Consider the following 20,060-nt stretch of genomic DNA (forward strand, 5'->3'; position numbering starts at 1 on the left):
TTTTTTTTTGAATGAATAAATGGTAACATAAATAAAGAGGCTAATAATCTTAAATAATATGTTCATGTCCAACCAAGGTAAAAGTATGTCACCATTTGTTGTCCAGTCGAAGGTTCTCCATAGTTCAAATATAGAAAAGGACAGAACGAACTAAACTGCCCTTGGTGCAGGCAAGCGTAGGCACGTAAAACTCAAAGGCACCTACTTGCACTTCGAGTCTGTAGGTTGCTCTGATCTGCTTTTGTTCCTATCAATTGGCACAAGTTCTTTAGCAGTCCTGGAATGGTAAATAGGCAAGCAAATTATTTTGTTCAGTTTTAAGGTTGGATTTTAGAATGAGTTATTGAATTGACTGGTCCATAAAAATAATAAATCAATGGTTAAGAGTGAATCCACTCCAAACACAGCTAGAAATGCACAAACAGCAGAAGATAAACTAGATTAACTGGGAGCTACTAAAAATGAAATGCTCATGCTCATCAAAAGAATTCACCAAAAGAGTAAAAGAGAACTCACAGACTGGGAAAAAAATTTTAGCTACAGCATATCCGACAAGGGTCTAATGTCTAAGATTTATAGAAAACTTCAACAAAAAGGCAAACAATCCAATTAAAAAATGGGCAAAGGACATGAACAGACACAATCTCTATGGAAAATGGAATTGCCCTTCCTTAAATAGCTAGAAATAGAAATACCATATGACCCAGTAATCCCACTCCTAGGTATATATCCTAGAGAAATAAGAGCCGTGACAATATTAGACATATGCACACCCATGTTCATTGCAGCATTATTCACAATAGCAAAAAATGAAAACAAGCTAACTACCCATCAACGGATAAATGGATATAAACAGTCTGTGGTACATACACACAATGGAATACTAAGCAATGATAAAGAGTAACGAATCCATGAAGTATCTCACAACGTGGATTAACTTAGGACATTATGCTGGGTAAAATAAGTCAATCACAAGAGGACAAATACATATAAGATCACTATTATATATAGTCAAGAAAAGGTTTACACACAGAAAGAAACATTTTTTTGACGGTTACCAGGTACCAGAGGGGGAAGGAGGAAAAATCACTAACTAGAGAGTAGACAAGTGTTGACTTTGGTTAAGGGGAAGGCAGTACACAATATGGAGCAAGTCAGCACAACCTGACCAACATGACCAAGGTTGTCATAAGATAACATACACAATTCTGCAACAGTAATAACAAACAGTAATTTATGAGTGGGTACATAGGTAGATATGCATGCTGAATAGGTGTGGGAGGGCATATGGGAGTACACCCACATGCTTCTGTTGGGAGTTTGTGTCTAGGTTTTGCTAAGTTTTACTATGGTCATTATTAATTGTCTCCCTCTAAAAGTGTTAGGGAGCCCTGGTGGTACAGTGGTTAAGGGCTCAGCTGCTAACCAAAAGGTCAGCAGTTTGAATCCACCAGCCACTCCTTGGAAACCCTATGGGGTAGTTCTACTCTGTCCTGTAGGTTTGGCTGTGGATATTTCTACATATGTATTTGTATGTGCTGCACATATACTTGTATGTGCTGCACATATACTTATACATAAATATACAATAGAGCACACAGGGAGCACAGTCATGGAAACAGCCTAGACATAACCAAACACCTCATGGGACTGAGTTACTGCGCTTGAAGGGTAAGCATCATAGTCTTGGGGAACATCTAGGTCAATTGGCATAACATAAGGCATAAAGAAAACGTTCCACATCCTACTTCGTAGGGTAGTTTTTGGGATCTTAAAAGCTAGCAAGCAGCCATGTAAGAAACAACTATTGGTCTCTTTCCTTTCAGAGCAAAGGAGAGTGAAGAAAACTGAAGACTCAAGGAAGCAATAAGTCCAAAGGACTAATGGACCATGGGAGCCACAGCCTCCACCAGTCTGAGACCAGAAGAACTAGATGGTGCCCAGCTACCACTACCAATGGCTCTGACCAAGATCACAATAGAAGATCCAGTTAGAGTGAGAAAAAAAAAAAATGTAGAACAAAATTCAAATTCATAAAAAAAGACTAGATTTACTGGTTGGAGAGAGACTGGAGAAAGCCCTGAGACAATAGCCCTTGGATACCCTTCTAACTTGGAACTGAAGCCATTCCAGGAGATCACCTTTCAGCTAAATAATAGACAAGCCTGTAAATAAACAAGAACACACATGAGGCTAGTGTTCCTTACAGCAATCACCTACATGGGACCAAAAGGGGAGGATCTGCCCAAAAGCAAGGCAGGAAGGGGAAGGAAAAACGGACAGATAGAAATGGGGGACTCAAGATGATAATGAGGACAGTGCTGATACACTGTGGGGATTGAAACCTAGGTCATGGAACAATTTGTGTATAAACTATTGAACGGGAAACAAATTTCCTCTGTAAACCTTCACCTAAAGCACAATTAAAAAAAGAAAAGAAAAGAAAAAAAAGAGTGAATTCACTGTTAAAAGGCAAAAGGCCAAATAATGATGTAACAAAGATGATGGATTAAATTAGGAGTTAGCAAATTATGGCCCCTGGAGCCAAATTCTGCCTGGCACCTGTTTTAGTAAATAAAGTTTTATTGGAACACAGCCAGGTCCATTAATTTACAGATTGTCTCTGGCTACTTTCATGCTCCAACAACAGAGTGGGCTGGTTGAGACAGAGACCCTGTGGCCTGCAAATTCTAAAATATTTACAATTTGGCCCGTTACAGAAAATGTTTACTGACCTCCAGATTAAATGATGGACCCTCATGTTAAGGTGAAAAAAACTGAGCTGACAATGAAAAAAAGCTAAATCAATGTTACCTTTCTGCTGGTAAGGCTACCACCAGAGGCACAGCTTCTGCAAACCATCATTTTCCGTTATAATAAATTAATCTTGCGAATTTAAATTTTGTCGGTTTGGTAGTTTTAATTGCATTTATTCTGTAAGTTTGTTTTTATTTTATATTTGCACAAGGGCTAGGAGCATAAAGATTTATGCCTAGATTAGCATTTGTATGTATTAACTTGAATGTAAAATAATTTAAATCAACCCCCTGGGGACTGTTGAGTTTTGTTTTTCCCCTTTATAGATGCTCTCGTTCCTTTCCTGCTTAAGTCTGAAAGCTACTGGTTTAAAGGCAGCTGTTGGGAGTTTGTGTCTAGGCTTTGCTAAATTATACTATGGTTATTATTAATCGTCTCCCTTTAAACGTGTTAGGGAGCCCTGGTGGTGCAGTGGTTAAGAGCTCAGCTACACTCCAAAAGGTCGGGAGTTCGAATCCACCAACCACTCCTTGGAAACCCTATGGGGCAGTTCTTCTCTGTCGTACAGGTTTGGGTGTTCCGGGTTTTTAAACTTGTTTGGGGCCGAGGAGCGACATTAGTAAAAATTTCTTTCCTTTCTAGTTTGATGCATGTGTTTACCTTCTGTCTCAGTCAACTAGTGCTGCTATAACAGAAATACCACAAGTGGATGGCTTTAAGAAAGAGAAATTTATTCTCTCACAGTCTAGTATGCTGTAAGTCCAAATTCAGGGCATCAGCTCCAGGGGAAGGCTTTCTCTCTCTGTCATCTCTGGAGGAAGGTCCTTGTCATCAGTCTTCCCTTGGTCTGGGAACATCTCAGGGCAGGAATCTCAGGTCCAAAGGACGTCGCTCGCTCCTGGCACTGCTTTCTTGGTGATATGAGGTTCCCGTGTCTCTCTGCTCACTTCTGTCTTTTATATCTCAAAAGAGATTGGCTTAAGACTCTGTCTAATCTTGTAGACCTCATCTATATAACTGCCACTAATCCATCTCTGGAACCCCTTGTGGCATAGTGATTAAGACCTACGGCTGCTAACCAAAAGCTCGGCGGTTCAAATCCACCAGATGCTCCTTGGAAACCCTATGAGACAATTCTACTCTGTCCTATAGGGTTGCTATGAGTTGGAATCTACTTGATGACAACAGGTTTTTTGGTTTAATCCATCAGTTATATCACAGTGATAGGATTTACAACACATAGGGAAATGACATCAGATGACAAAATGGTAGACAATCAGCCAACACTGGAAATCATGACCTAGCCAAGTTGACAGATATTTTTGGGGGACACAATTCAATCCATGATACCTTCTAAATTGGAAAATTCAAGAGAAAAGAAACTTATTAGGAGGCAACTACCTGAGCCTTGCATTCTGTCCGTTTAAAATTTGGGGACTACAGAATTTGGATCACTGCTCCATTACTCTTCCTCTTTCAAAATGTGGGGCAGGTTGTTACAGCTGTTTGCTTTCAAAGTAAGTCCTCTGCCCCGGGCCAGACTACTGGAGCCCAGCAGACTTGTGTGGGGAGTTTAGGGACTGGGAGTCCTTTCCTGTTAGTTGTTCTCTAGAGTTGGACTGACTGTAAATTCCCAGAGCTTGAATTTGACATTCACTGTCTGATACAAATCTGTATGTCACTTTTAGAATCTCCATGTGTCATAGGATCATAATATTTTACAGCCAAAAAAAAAAAATCGAAGTTCAAAGAAGCCAAGGCTTTTGCCCAAGGTCACACGGCTGGTAAGAAGCGGAACTAGGATTACACTAGCTAGCTACATTAAGGAAACAAAAGACAAAAAAAAAAAAGCAACAACAAACTCACGGAAAACTACCCACCCAAAACACAAACAGCAACAACAACAAAGCAAATCTGACCAAACAAAAAAGCTAATGTAATCTTAGCCCTGAAGTTAAAAGTATAAAACCACACGACTGTACGGCTCTGAAGATTTTGTTTATGACATTAACACGGAAATGTTGGTTATTTTTATTTTTAGAAACTCTCTTTAATTTTGTCCCGAGATGATTTTTATAGCCTCCTATCTACTCTTTGTTCTCTAAGCCTTACAACAGTCTTCAGTGGGGAGCAATATAATTCTGACCTACAGTTGGTCGAGTGCAAGTATTCTTGAAAGGCCTTATGCCTTCTGGGCCTCCAATCTGAAAACAAGCTCAGGGCAGCCTGGAAGAGTGAAGTGAGCTTTTTGAAACACAAATCTGTTCAGATCTCCCCTGCTTAATCCTCCCGACAGGTCTCCATTGCTTCATGTTGGACACAGCTCCTGGGCCTGCCGGTGCAGTCCTCGCCTTTCTGGCCTCTGCTGACCCCTGTTTCCCTTACTCCTCCACCTCCAGGCCCTTGTCCCTGCTATGCTCTCTTCTTCTTGCCTCTCAGCTCAGCATCACTTCCTCAGGGAAGCCTCCCTTGTCCTTCCTGACCAGGGCTGTCCCCTCTTAAGGTGCTCTTGTAGCATCCTGCCTGTTTCCTTCTCCAAGCCCCCAAGACCCCAACCACTATTGCAAATTTGCTTTATTTATGTGATTATCCTCCCCCACCACAGACTCTGTGAGGCGGAAATAGTGCTTTCTTCTCCATGGCATCACCAGACCAGTGCCTGGCACCTAACAGATTCTCAATAAGGATTTGCTGAACACTGAATGAATGAAGTTTTGAACCAGTGTCGGGGGAAAGAATCTCAGCAGCGTAGGTGGCAGCAGAATGTCACAGAAAGAGAACCCAGTTTGGAGTCACTCAGACCGTTTATTTAAACCTCTGGGTAAGTTGGCCTCTCTGAGCCTCATTAATTCATCTGAAAAAGGGGAATAGGCAAGTGTTTTGTTCTGTTGTACATAGAGTCGCTATGAGTGGGCACCGACTACAAGGCACCTAACAACAACAACACCACAGGTAATTGTGAAGATTAAGTAACAAACCCGTTGCCATACAGTCACCTCTGTCTCATGATGACCCCGAGTGTGCGTCAGAGTAGAACTGTGCTTCATAGGGTTTTCAGTGGCTGATTTTTTGGAAGTAGATTGCCAGGCCTTTCTTCCGAGGTGCCTTTCGGTGGACTTGAACCTCCAGCTTTTCAATGAGGAACTGAGAGCATTAACTCTTTGCACCATCCAGGGACTACGAAGGTTAAGTAGGCAGCCAATATGAAACATCAGGCCTTTTCCTCCTTTATACAGCCAGGGAGGCCCTTTTCTCTTTCAGAGGGGAGATGGGTCAATTTAAGGTCCCCCCTTTTTTTTTTATCTTTGTGGCGTAGTGGTACAGAGTTATGGCTGCTAACTGAAAGGTCAGCAATTGGAATCCACCAGGTCCTCCTTGAAAACTCTATGGGGCAGTTCTACTCTGCTGGTGACCCATCTTGGTGAGAGCCACAGGGCAGGGCCAGGCCTCAGTTGGGCTTCAGGAGGCAGACTTGGTATGCCAGGCTCAGAGAGCAGTCAGGAGACCCTCAGGGGCCTGGGAGGGCAGGGGTTAAGCAATAGCCACTCAAGATGGGCCTGTACAGGGGTGTACCCGTTCATCATGATAAGTGTCATAGTAAAATCAATTCTCTGTGTACTTTTGGGAATTACAACGATCATTTTGGTGTGATTTATTTGGTGCATAACACGAACACAGCCATTTGTTTCATCATTCTGAAAGTTCATCTAAAATTGCTTTGAGTTTCTGGTTTTCGGGAGTGACACGTCCAGTTGTTATCGTCTCTTGTATGACATATGGATCAAGGAATACACCACTGCTGGCCTTGCTTCCTCCCTGGTTACCTGCTTGAGGTGGCAGCGGAAGTTTTATTGCTTTGATTTCTCTGCTGTTCTCATCGCCCTCCCCACAACGGAATCGGTCTTCAGCCCGATACAGTGTTAAACCCCAGGCTTTCTTTCCTGACAGGTTGTCGGATGGAACTTCTCTTTCCCACAAAGATGGTAGATGATCTCTTAAGTATATATTGGGCCCTTCATCCACTCCTGCAGTCTTGACTGCGGGTTCATTTCCCTCAGGCCTGATCCTGGCCTTTAAACTCATTTGTGCCTGGGCATAGCAATTAAAAACTATCCTTGGTGTCTTAGGTCAAAATGACCTGGATTGTGAGTTTTCTCCACCACTCACTGGCTGTGTGACTTGGGGAAATTTCCTCAACCTCTCTGAGTTTCCTCTTCTATAAAATGGAGATAAGAATAAGCAACAGTTTATTATAATTGTATAATAATTATATTGTAAGGTTTTTTTGGGTTTAAGGTAAGGATTGCATGATGATAGCATGTATCACTGAGTCAATTCCAATTCATGGAGATCTAGTGGACAATAGATATTACCTGAATCGTTTTCACTCACTCTGATTTCTGCTTTGAGTGGTGTGACTAGGGTCTCAGCTTTCCCCACCTGGAAAATGGCTTCATGAGGTGAGTTGAGGCCTGTCAGAAGACAAGAAACATAGTATGTGGAAAGATTAATAAAATTGCCCCCTGTGGGAGATATAAAGGATGCTATTCAAACTCTGGAAATCCTGGTGACATAGTGGGTAAGAACTATGGCTACTAACCAAAAGGTCAGCAGTTTGAATCCACCAGGTGCTCCTTGGAAACTCTATGGGGGCAGTTCAACTCTGTCCTATAGGGTCGCTATGAGTTGGCATCAACTTGACCGGTTTGGTTTTTTGTTTTTTTTTGGTTTATTCAAACTCTGGCTGCTGCTGTTATTGTTTTACCCTGCTCTGTTTTGCTGACAGAGGCACTTGGTGCCTGGGTCCTTTGGGGCAGGCTTTGGGAGAATCTATTGATGCTCTGGCATCCTGGGACACGGGGTGCAAGTGAGGTCACAATATTGTCAGTCTTTCCATCTGTCTGTGGCATCTGTGGGGAGGCCTGTGGTTTATTCCTGACATCTTTTTGCAATAATAACACCACCCACTATATATCACATGCACAGACCCCTAAAAAATCAGCATCAGGATTTTTTCCCCTGGGACACCTGCTCCATTTTCTGGAAATGGAGCAGCAGCTATCTTTGTATAAATTCCTCCCAACTTTTAGGTCAACACCTGGGCCGTTCAGGACATCCTGTCATCCCTGACACCTTGCCATGTGTTCCCTCTACAGAGTTTCTGCTTTCTCTGTGTTAAGCTCACATTTTTCCATGAGAAATGTGACTTGCCCATCGCCTCATATCTAAATCCCTCTCATCGTTCAAGATTCAAAAGCAACCTCCTCCAAGAAGCCTTCCCTCATTCTCCCCCATGGGTTGTGGTCTCTCCCCTGATAACTCTTGACCTGCTCTTTTGTTTTGGTGTCTTTTATTTTCCCTTTGCTGTAGGAATGTTTAAATATACACCTTAATTACCCAATGATATTTCAATTCCCGTTTGGGGGGCAGTGTGTCTTTTGTCTCCCAGCACCTAGTGCCATGACTGTCACAAAATAGAGGTAGCTGGTTCTCTATGGGTGGTGAGGGGAGAATGCTGCTGTGAGAGACAAAGGTCTAGAAGTTGAACAGAGAATGGGAGAACCCAAGGGAGAACGTTTGCTTGAATGAACAGGCAGGAGCAAATTGGCCCTGGAGGCTAAAGGAGGTGGGTGGTGGATTTGACCTCATACAGTGATTTAGAGCTTGGTTCAGAGTTTAATGTGGAGTCTCTTGGTGGTATAAATGGTTAAGAGCTTGGCTGGTAATCAAAAGGCTGGTGGATGGAATCTACCCAGAGGTGCCTTGGAAGAAAGGCCTGGCCATCTACTTCAGAAAGATCAGAGCCATTGAAAACCCTATGCACACATGGGGTCACCATGTGTCAGAATAGTGTCATGGATTGAACCATGTCCATCAAAAATATCTGTCATCTTGGCTAGGTCATCATTCCCAGCATTGGATGATTGTCTACCATTTTGTCATCTGATGTGATTTCCTTATGTGTTGTAAATTCTATCACTATGATGTAGTGAGATGGATTAGTGGCAGTTATCTTGATGAGCTCTACGAGATCAGATAGTGCCTTCCGCCAATCTCTTTTGAGATATAAAAGACAGAAGCGAGCAGAGAGACATGGGGGCCTCATACCACCAAGAATGAAGAGCAGGAGTGTGCATCCTTTAGACTCGGGATCCTTGTGCTGAGAAGCTCCTCGACCAGGGGAAGATTGATGACAAGGACTGTCCTCCAGAGCTGACAAGAGAAAGCCTTCCCCTGGAGCTGATGCCCTGAATTTGGACCTGTAGCCCACTAGACTGTGAGAGGATAAACTTCTTTTGTTAAAGCCGTCATCCACTTGTGGTATTTCTGTTATAGCAGCGCGAGATGACCAAGACAAACAGACTTCACGGCCACTGGTTTGGGTTTCAGTTTAATGGAAGAACACGTCCAGGAGCTGTGATATTGGCGTTCACAAGGGTCCCACCTAAATGCAGAGAGAGCCCCTTTCCCGCAGCAAGTCAACAAGGCCTACTTAAGGCAAATACCTCTTTCTCTCTCTCCTCTTTCTTCTGCTCCAGGGTGAGGGAGAGAAAATCCCCCAAGTTACTTCAATTACATGGATGACCGGTGAGAGGTTTAGCACAGTAATAGAGCCACCTGCTTGGATTGAAGGGTGGCTAGTCCCCCTCCCTCCCCAGAGGCTCCTTAAATGGGCACCGTTGACCTTCGAAGGGCGCGTCACTAATGCAGGTGTTAACCTTAATGCCACTCACTTGGGCCTGTCATTAGCACTCACGCCTGTGACAGGTGTTTGTCGTGGCCCTGACAGGAAGGTCAGCACCTTGGAGCTGCTGAGTTCCCCAACCTAAGGTGACACTTCAGGGCTGGCAAATAGCCAGACGCGAGTTGGCTGCAGCATGGCCTCAGGCGAGGGCCTGTTGATGGGGTCACAGCAGACTTTGGAAGAGCTCAGAGCTGGAAAAAGGGTTTAGAGCCCGACTCCTCTCCTAGCCCCTGAGAGATTCTTTCCCCTCCCCCTTCCATCCAGCTCTGACCTGGGCCTCTGGCTGTGGGACAGCACTCAGACAAGCCCAGGCCTTTCCTGGCTTCCTGCTTAAGCCCAGGAACTCTAGAAGGCTGCTGGTCTCCTACAGGGCAGCAGCCACAGCTCTTCTCTCTGGAAGGGAGCCTTGAGAGGGGCTCCTGGGGACAGGGCGGCTCTGATTTCATCCGGGACAGGGACCATGCCCTCATAGGTGCCACCCCGGGCCTGTGCCTCACCTGGCTGGGGCCTTGACTGGACAAGCCCGGGCTGAAACCCAGGCAGCACTGTGGGTCACCAGTCAGCAGAGGACAGCTGTTTGTTTAGCTTCTTCCTGTACATTGGTGGGGAGGGGGTCTGGGAAAGACATGGGGATCAATCTATCAATATTGAGTATTAGAGGCAAAAGAGGTTGTGGGGTTCACTTAATTCACCGTTTCTCAAATTTTTACTCCCCATGTCTTACCCTAAGTCATTTCTGTCATAGTCCTTATGGTTTGAATTCTCTGTGCCATCTTTTTTGCTTCACTATTGGAATTAATAGTAATAATAATAAAAATAACATCCACCACCAATGCCGTTTATTGTGTGTTCATTGCAGGCCACGTATTTTGTGTATATTATGCTGCTGACTTATTACAACGGCCCTGTGGAGCAGGTGTGATCACCCTCACTTTTTTTGATGAGGAAATGAATGCTCAGAGATGTGTGACTTTCTCAAGGTGGAGCCAGGATTTGAACCCAGGTCCCAATAACTCTTTCTGATGCACTTGACCACTACCCTTGGCCACAGAGTGCTGTTGAGAGTGTAGTTTATCAGTCTACTCTGTAATTTGGGTCAGCAGAGACTGGTCTAGCTCTACCAGATCAGAGAACTGAGGCCCAGAAAGGTGAAATGATTTGCTTTGTGTCCCACAGCTAGTTTGTGACTGAGCTGGGACTCATAGCACCAACTAATAACGTGGTTGTGCCCAGCACGGAGCTAGAACTTTGTTGTTGTTGTGATCCTGACTCATAGGGACCCTACAGGACATAGTAGAACCGCCCCATAGGGTTTCCTAGGCTGCAATCTTTAAGGGATGACATCTTCAGGTCTTTTTTCCTGCAAAGCATTTGGGTGGGTTGGAATAGCCAGCCTGTCAGTAAATAGCTGAGAGCTTAACCACTGTGCCACCAGAGCTCCTAGCTAGCACTTAGGGGGCACCAAAAGAGTAGATGGCCACTCATATATCATTCAGCCGATGTGTGGTTGGCTCTAGGTCCTGCTGGACTTCCGTTAATCACTCCTCTGCAGGAAACCAATGTCTCTCAGAGAGGTCTGGAGTTCCTGTTGAGAATTCTACTTCCAACGTCTCCTTCAGGCTCAGGGTGAAGCTTGGTTGGCCTCAGGCTGTTGGCAGTCTTTGAAGAGCACAGTGGGGAGCCCGGGAGACTTGTAGAAGGTTGATTGTTATTTCCTACCTGAGATTGACACTCTGATGGCCACACACTCACACAGATGAAATGTACCTGCAGACAATGCCTGTGTAAGGATGAAGATAAACCAAAACAAACAAACAAACAAACAAACAAACAAACCAAACCCATTGCCATGGAGCCAATTCCAACTCACAGAGACCCTATAGGACAGAGTAGAACTGCCCCATAAGGCTTTCCAAGGAACATCTGGTGGATTAGAACTGCTGACCTTTTGGTTAGCAGCCGTAGCTCTTAACCACTATGCCACCAGGGTTTCCAAGGATGGAGATAGTCTATGCATATATATGGCACACCCAAAGATAGCACTGTACACATAATGATGCATAATTTTGAGGTAGAAGCAAGTTTACTTTGATTGTGGAAATAATATAGACTCATTGTAAGAAATTTAGAAAATACATACATGTATAAAGAAGTGAATTATGGTGTTGGCAAAGAATATTGAGTATATAATGGACTGCTAGAAGAATGAACAAGTCTGCTTAGAGGAAGTACAGCCAGAGTGCTCCTTGGAAGTTAGGATTTCAAGATTTCATCTCACATACCTTGAAGAGGTTATCAGGAGGAACCAGTCCCTGGAGAAGGACATCATGCTTGGTAAAGTAGATGGTCAGCGAAAAAGAAGACCCTCAAAGAGATGGCTTGACACAGTGGCTGCAACAATGGGTTCAAACATAGCAATGATTGTAAGGTTGGTGCAGGACTGGGCAGGGTTTCGTTATGTTGTACCTAGGGTTGCCATGAGTTGGAACTGACTTGACGGCACCTAACGACAACATAAAGAAGTGCAACCAGAGGCTCCTTTGGAAACACAGATCTGATTATGCCACCCCTGCCCGTAAAATACGGCAAAGACTTCCTTCCCATAGTCCATAGGGTGGACACCTGAACCCTAATTGCAGCCTGTAAGATCTGCATGGATTGGCCTCTGCCCTCCTCTCTGGCTTCCTCTCACACGTCTCTCTCTCTCTCAAGAGTTTTCCTTTTAGTCCTTGAAGCTTCTGTGCTCCCTCTTGTCACACTATCTCTGTATATCCTCTTCCCTCTGTTTGAAATACTTTCCCCTCTCCAACCCTCTGCAATTATACATGTGCTTCGTTCCCCAACTTTTCTCTATTACAAACCTTGTACAAGATGTCTTTGCACATAAGTCTTCATGCATGTCTCTAATTATGTCCTCAAAATAGAACATTAGAAGTGGAATGGCTGGATCAAAGGTTAGGAACATTTTTAAGGCTTTTAATAACTATTGCCAGATCACTTTCTAGAAAGCAAACATATACTTTTTAGCCTACTTACCACATTTTCCTTTCTTGGGTGTTTGTGGCATTTTGTTTGAATCTTTTATCTAATGCTTATCACGGTCTTGATACTAGAGTTATTTATTTACTTGCTTGTTGCTCCTGCTAGGCTGTGAACTACTGGAGGGGAGGAGCTGTATCTAATTCATCTTTGTATCCCCCTAAAAAAAAAAAAAAAAAAGGGACCAGGAAACTCTGGTGGCAGAGTGGTTAAGTGCTATGGCTGCTAAACAAGAGGTAGGTGGTTCGAATTCACCAGGCACTCCTTGGGAACTCTGTGGGGCAGTTCTACTCTGTCCTATAGGGTCGCCATGAGTCAGAATCTACTCGACAGCAATGGGTTTGGGTTTTTTTAGGGACCTAGTACGTGGCAGTTTCCTGAACTGAGCTGAATTGGACATATGAGCTATCAGTTCCTTTGCACAGCAGGATGGGAATCAGGAATCCAGATGATTGGTAGCGTATCAGTGGGTTCCAAAATATCGGGAAAAGGGAAGATCCAGCACTTGCAGCATACTGGCAGGTACTCTGTCTCTGTCTCTCTCCAGCCTAATGGCTGAGTGAGAGAAGAATCCAATTTGAAAGTTCGGTTTCCTGTTTCTGAGTGGAGCCATGGCTGGCGTGTAACATAGCAGCAGCTCTTTAAACCCTGGGCATGGTAAACCCGAGGCTCTGCACGTGTGTGTGTGTGTGTGTGTGTGTGTGTGTTGGGGGGGTGTTTCCTTTGTGGGAGGGGAAGTGCTCCCACGACCTGGCTTACTTCCCCCTCACAGCCGTGGGGATGTCTCCCCTCAGCCCCTCCTCAGTGGTTGGTGGGAGAAGACAGTGCAGAGGGCTCTCCTGACTCCGCACTGGAGGTGTCCTCTTCTCATGGACTAACCCCTCTCCCACTGGCCACCAGCTTCCTGCTGCCGGGGCTCCTCAGGCCTGCCTGTGTGGACGTGCCTGTGTGTGCATGTGTGTGCCTGCATGTGTGTGCCTGCATGTGTGTGTGCTTGTGCCTATGTGTGTGTGCAAACCTGATGAGGAGGCTCTCAGCCTTTGGGTAATACCTATGAGGCAGTGTAGTCTAGTTGCACAGCAAAAAGTATACAGAATTTGCGCCGTCAGACCCCAGTTTGATTTATAGCTTGCCACGTATCAGCTGTGTGACTTTAGGTGTGCTGCTTAACTTCTCTGAGTTCTGATTTCCTTCTTTGTAACTGGAGATTTTGGTATTTACCTCATAACGTTGCTGTAAAGATTAAATATGTTCCCTTAGGTCATTGGTAAGGTCAGCGCCTGACACATGGTAGGCCCTGAAATAAATATTATTTATGTTCTTTTCAATCCTTCCAGGCAAACCGAGAAGCAGAGGAGAGTTTGCGCAAGTCTCTCCTCCAATTTCCAGAAACTTCTCTCTTCCCAGGCATCCACCCCGTCAATTACCCTCTGAAAACATCAGTTTCATTTGCACCAAAGTATTATATGCTTTATGTGATATCCCTCCTACCAATGTTTACACTGAATAAAGGAACGGAGGGACAGGGCAATGCTTAGCCCAAAGGAGAAAGACACTAGAAGGGCCACGAGACTTCCTGGTGCCTCCCAGATCTCCCTACGCCTGTCTATGCTGACTGTGCTAAGGCCGATTCTGGAAAAGCCTCTCCCTCCCCTGTCTCTGACATGTGATGGAGCCCACACTCTCTACTTTGTCCCCAGGCACCATCCACTTGGTTCTGGAGCCATGCCCTGCCTGGCTGAACAGCCCTGGAAGCTGTCATCACGAGTGTGTGTTCGTGCTGGTATGTTGACCTGGGGGCTCAGCAGAAGAAAGGTGTGGGAAGCAGGCAAGAATGCGCTAGGCTGGTTTGCATTACCTGCTAGCGTGGAAACTGCTCATAAATCACAGAGCACAGCTGAGGGTGCCCAGAACTGGGATGAGAAGGGAGTGTGGGGCTGGGCTGTGGGGGTCAGGTCTCAGGCCAGGAGGTGGAAGCTCCAGGCAGGCTGCTTTTAGCTCAGGGGACAAAAAATAAGTTATAACTACTTAGCCCTGAAAAAGTCTGCCTGTGAGGGAGCAAACCCTCTGTTCTTACAGGTAGTCCAGAGGCTGCCTGCTCATCCTCAGATGCTATGTATTGGGAGGGGTCTTTCCAACCTTGAGATTCCCTGAGCCTGTGACTAGATCTCTGGTCTGTAGTTTAAGACTTGAGGGCAAAGGCATTTGCTTCATAAATGCCAGTGGCAGAATTCTTGGCTTCCATGAAGAAGACCCAGGTTTAATTCCTTGTCAACGTACCTCACACACAGCCACCACCCATTGTCAGTGAGGGTTTGTGTGTTTCTGTGATGCTGAACAGGTTTCGGTGGAGCTTCTAGGCTAAGACTAGGAAGAAAGGCCTGGTGATGTGTTTCCAAAATAATCAGTCAGTGAAAAACCCTATGGATCACAATGGTCCAATCCATCACTGATCATGGGGACGGCACAGGACTGGGCAGTGTTTAGTTCTATTGTACGTGGGGTCGCCATGAGTCAGGGCCTGACCAGGGAAGAGGAGGCTACTAAGGAACTTGGGGCCAAAGGATGACTTAGTGTACCTGGGATTTCAAGTTGATGTATTGAAAATCATACCCAGAACCAAGGAGCAGGCAGCCAATCACAACATTGCACTAACCATGTGCCAGGTTCTGTACTAATTGCTTTATAAATATTAACTCATTTAATTCTCATCATAATCCTGTGAGGGCTATCTCCATTTTACATCATATTTTCATGCTACAATTGGAGAAACTAAGCCATAGATAAGTAGTTGTCCAGGAGCTTCCAGGTAGTAAGTCTGACTCCAGAGTCTGTTCTCTTACCTGCTTTGCTGCTGTGACCCTAACTGGAGGTGTTTCAGGTTGCAGCATTTTGGTCTGGGCATGATTGGGGGAATCTGGGGGTGGGGGGAGCAAAATAGGCAAATGCAGTGGATACAGGGTCGCTATGAGTCGGAATCGACTTGACGGCACTGGGTTTTGGGTCGGGTAGGATAAGCAGACACTGGGGAGAGTCCCTTTCTGCAGGTATGCCACGTACCTGTAGGAGGTGGTGACAGACAGGGTGGCTACCCAGGGAAGTTGTTATCTTCAGGTGTGATGGGGTGAGGGCGTGGACCTCCTGACAGTCAGGGGGCTCATGGTGAGGGAGAATCTGGAAGCGTCAAAGTCCAGGCAGGCCAGTGTCTGATATGTCCACAGAACTCCAAACCAAAACCAAAACCAAGCCTGTTGCTACTGAGTCGATTCCTGGAAAAAGGGGGTGGGGTTCTGCCAATTCCAGGGGACATGGGATGTCACCGAAATGGAGACTCAGACCCAGGGATAAGATGAAGCCTGTAACACCAGAACTTGCAAGCAATGCCAAAAACATTTGGGTAGAATGACTTGCTGCTGAATGCCAGGCCTGGGTTGGGGCCAGCTCCCCAGGAAAGGAGGCCGGGCTTCAGAACCTCAGAGACTGGGGCTTAATCCCCAAACCTGCCACGTTGGTGCTTATGTGACTCCAAAAAAAAGCAAACTCATTGCCGTCGAGTCGACTGTGACTCACAGTGACCCTATAGGATAGAGTAGAACTGCCCCATAGGGTTTCCAAGGAGCACCGGGTGAATTCGAACCCCCGACATTTTGGTTAGTAGCCATAGCTCTTAACCACTACATCACCAGGGTTTCCCTTGTGTGACTAGGACAGCTTATTAACCTTTCTGACCCTTAATTTCTTTATCTGTAAAGGGCTAGTAATGATAACTATCTTGTGTGATTATTTGGGGGATCAAATCAGATAATGTTTGCTGACATAGAGTCTTGCAAATAAGAGACACTCACAAATGTCCTTGGGTTTCTTTCAATCCCTTTTGCCTTGGGTGGGATTGATTTTAGAGACAGGGGTGGGACTGAGCCTGAAGGTGAGTGTGTTGGGGAGGGACTGGAGCAGGTAAGAGAAGGGGGCCATCAGAGGAGCGGGCTGGGAAGATTGAGACATAGAGATTGGGGAGGAGGCTTGCCCTTCCCTCCCCACCCTGGTGTTACAAACCCCGACATTGGGCTAGTCAAGTTAGTCAAGAACGACTTTGTGAGACCCTCTGGGTGCTAATCCCTGTACCAGATAACTGGGAACTCTGGAAGGGGAGGGTACTAAGAAACTCGGGGCCAAAGGATGACTTAGTGTGTACCTGGGATTTCAAGTTAATGTGTTGAAAATCACACTCAGGGCCAGGGAGCAGGCTGGCTTCCCACAGGACTGAGAGGTCAACAAAGCTTATCTTCCTCCATCCCACGGCCTCTTTCCAGCACGTTCTCTTCGGTCTTTCTCTGGGGGCCCATGGACACCCTTGATCTCTTCTCTGCAAAATAACTTGAATAAGATCATGACTGAGGACAATTACACACCTTCCATGGTCTTAAAGATTAAACATTTTATTTTTCTGTTCGTCTGAGAATGTATAAGAATTACTTTTCAAGCTAGACAACTAAGTGTAAGGCAGCTAGACAAACAGAAAGAAGCACAGTAATAATATAGAAGGGTGGTGAGTTCAAGGCCTATGATGTTCTAGAGCAGACTGTAGTGCCCCATGTGTTAAGCCTAATCTTTATAACATTCCCACTTTGCAGATGAAGCTACTGAGGGCCAGAGGGGCTAAATGACTCATTTGAGGTCACACAGCTGGCTAGTGGTAAAGTCAGGCTCTGAACCAGGATTTTCTGGCTCTAAGTACAAGGTTTTCCTATCTCAGCTCTGATATAAAGTAACTGCCTGAAGACACTGCTCATGTCTAAGCCTCAGTCTCCCTATCTGTGGAATGGGATTGTCCGTCTGTCAATAAAATGTTATGGTTTTATTATGTGCCTTTCTCTCCCTCTGATCAGAATCAGTACCCTGTTTGTCCTGGAAATGTTATGCGCTGATCTGACATCCTGGGGTTGGCCCATCTGAGGGAATGGTCCTGCCTGGGGATGGGGGTGGGGTGGGGCTTCTCTTGGGCCTGGCTGGTAAATAACTGCCTTGTACCACTTGCCAAAGGGCAAAGGAGGATCACAGAGAAAAACACCCTATTTCCCCTCTTACGGTTACGTCTGAGGAGCCTTGGTGGCTCAGTGTTTAAGCACTCAGCTGCTAACTGAAAGGTTCGTAATTTCAACCTACTGAGCTTCTCCACAGGAAAAAGACCTGGTGATCTTCTCCGTTAGAGATTATAGCCTAAGAAATTCTATGGGGGCAGTTCTACTCTGTCCTCTAGGGTTGTTAGGAGTCAAAATTGACTCAACAGCACCTAACAACAACAACAATTGTTAAAGTCTGCCACTGCCAGCAAAGTCCTGGAAGAAGGCCTGAAAGCATGGTCTTGCTGATGCCTCTGGATTCCCTTTTTGTGGTGTAGGATGTGGGGAATTTTCAGAATCACAACATTTTTTATTGCAAGGAACCATAGAGGTCATCCAGTGTCCAGAAAGGCCTTGTTCGGTGGAAATGTAGTCCAAGCTCTTGCCTCCAGAAGGACGAACCAGATGACCTAATAAAGTTCCTAATAAAACATGCTGGGCAGATCACCAACCTCCTTCCTCTTTAAAGTCTGGTTGAAAAAGGAATTTCTACAACAGTCCCTTGGTAACACATTACAGTGTTTCACAACCCTCCTAGCCAGGAAGCTATTCTTAATGTTTAACCTTAATCCCTCCTGCTATAATTTAAGGGTCTTTCCTCTCGTTGAGTGCAAATGGAGAACAGCTGCTCAAGCTCATCGTCTGACATCAGCTATTTCTCAAGATGACCCTGGGAGACAGGCCAGGGTCATTAGACCCAGTTTGGTGCTCAGCAAATATGTATTTATTCCTGCATGTGCAGGCCTCAGACCGGTTTGTTGGTCACGATGAATAGCTGCAAGTCTATCAGCATGTCTCTGTAGTTGTATGTCTGCTGATGTCTCTGTTACACTCCAGACCCTAAGAGGCCAGAGACCCTGTCCATTTCACTTGCTTTGTGGGGGCCCTTCTACCCCGTCCCCAGCCCACGGGAGGATGTTTGGCAGAAGTCCCTTTATGGAGGGGAACGGATTTGTAGAGGTGGCTTGGAAAGGCTGAGGCTTTAAAGTTGAGGTGACCAATCAGAGGAAGTGTCCAGATGAAGCCAGCTGGCTCCTCCTCCTCCTTGAATGTAGCTCTGTTTCTGGGATCTCTTTTCAATCAGCAAAGCTGGGGTCCTTTCTTGAGGTAACATGGGCTCCCAGTTGCCCTGAGGGGCCAAGTGGAGGGCAAGGGGAAAACCATGAGGGTTTTGTGATCTCAGGCGGCCTTCAGTCCTTTCAGAAGGAGGCAGAGGTGAATGGTAAACAATAACAATATGAACAAGAATGGGAACAGCAAAACCCAGAATGCCTGCTGGGTGACTCATTCCTTTCTCAACTCAAATCTTATCTGGCGCCTTCTCTCTACTGATCTCCTTTAGTCTACCATTTAGAGAAACACAGGTAACACTGTTTGGAAGAACAGATGAGTGATGTGAGGGAATCTCAGAGGCCTGGGCCCACCCCTCCACGCTCTCACTTGTGTAACTTTTGACAGGGTCGCCCCTCTCTGGTTTCAGAGGCCCTAGTCCCTGACCTTGCATTGTTTCTCTCCCAAAGGGCAAGGGAGGACCACAGGGGCTCTGCTGGATGAGAGGACTTTAATGGCCCAACCTGTCCCGGACACCCCTCCTCAGCTCTTTTTCTCCAGGAGGCTGCATTCCAATCCATAAACCTTCTCCTTCAGGGCTTAGGGTCTCGCTGTTCCTGATGTTTATCAGAGGCCTGGATCAAAGCAGTCCGGGTCGTAAATCTCTCTCTGTGGCTGTCAGGCCTCAGGGCAGCTGAAGAGGGTTGACAGCGCTTTGGGCCTCAAAGGAAAAAAATTTGCTCTACTCCACCCACTCCCATCTCTGCCAAGAAGCTGTCCTCTCAGGAGCCCTGGCTGGGCCGTTCCATCCCTGGGAGCCGCTTCTGGAGGCCGAGGAAACCTTGTTTGTGGTGGGGGAGAAAAAGCAGAGCCTGTAACGGGGAGCCAAGAGCCAGTGGTGCAGGGGCGCCCCTCTGCATGTGTGTGTACGTGTGTGCGTGTATGTGCATGTGTGTGTGTGCCTTTTCACCTGGGTGGTTATGAAATGCTTTATGGTGCTTTTATAGGTGAATGGATAAGAGTGGGGAAAGACAGAAACTCAAGAGCCACAAGTGCCCTCAGGAATCTTGAATCTAACCCTCTCTCATTTTACAGAAGAAACTGAGGCTCAGAAAGCTGAAGGGCTTGTGCAGCCCACAGCGAGGGTCATCATTAGGAAAGCCAGACCGTGAGCCCATTTCCCGACGCCCTACCCATAGTACAGTATTATGACCCCAGGAGGCATCCACCAGGCTCTGAAACATGCTAAGCCTTAGAATACCCCTCCCCGCCCCTCTCTAGGGTTCATGGAATCAAAGCCTCAGGGCTTTTGAAGACACCTCAGTACTGTGTGACCAACACTGTGAAAA

The 20,060-nt window shown here is 45.9% G+C and overlaps 1 long non-coding RNA gene across 3 annotated transcripts in view; it reads left to right on the forward strand.

The window, feature by feature from the left end:
• LOC111751290 (uncharacterized) overlaps positions 1–20,060 on the forward strand; it is a 276,943-nt gene that overhangs the window by 119,387 nt on the left and 137,496 nt on the right. For 2 of the 3 annotated variants that reach the window (XR_010318650.1, XR_010318652.1), the window contains 2 exons: positions 1,827–5,578; positions 14,242–14,324. This is a non-coding gene — a long non-coding RNA (uncharacterized LOC111751290). The remainder of the gene's footprint in view (positions 1–1,826; positions 5,579–14,241; positions 14,325–20,060) is intronic. The other variant, XR_010318651.1, reaches the window with a different exon arrangement.

This window comes from Loxodonta africana, chromosome 19 (genome assembly GCF_030014295.1).
Source record: "Loxodonta africana isolate mLoxAfr1 chromosome 19, mLoxAfr1.hap2, whole genome shotgun sequence".
NCBI classification, from domain to species: Eukaryota; Metazoa; Chordata; class Mammalia; order Proboscidea; family Elephantidae; genus Loxodonta; species Loxodonta africana.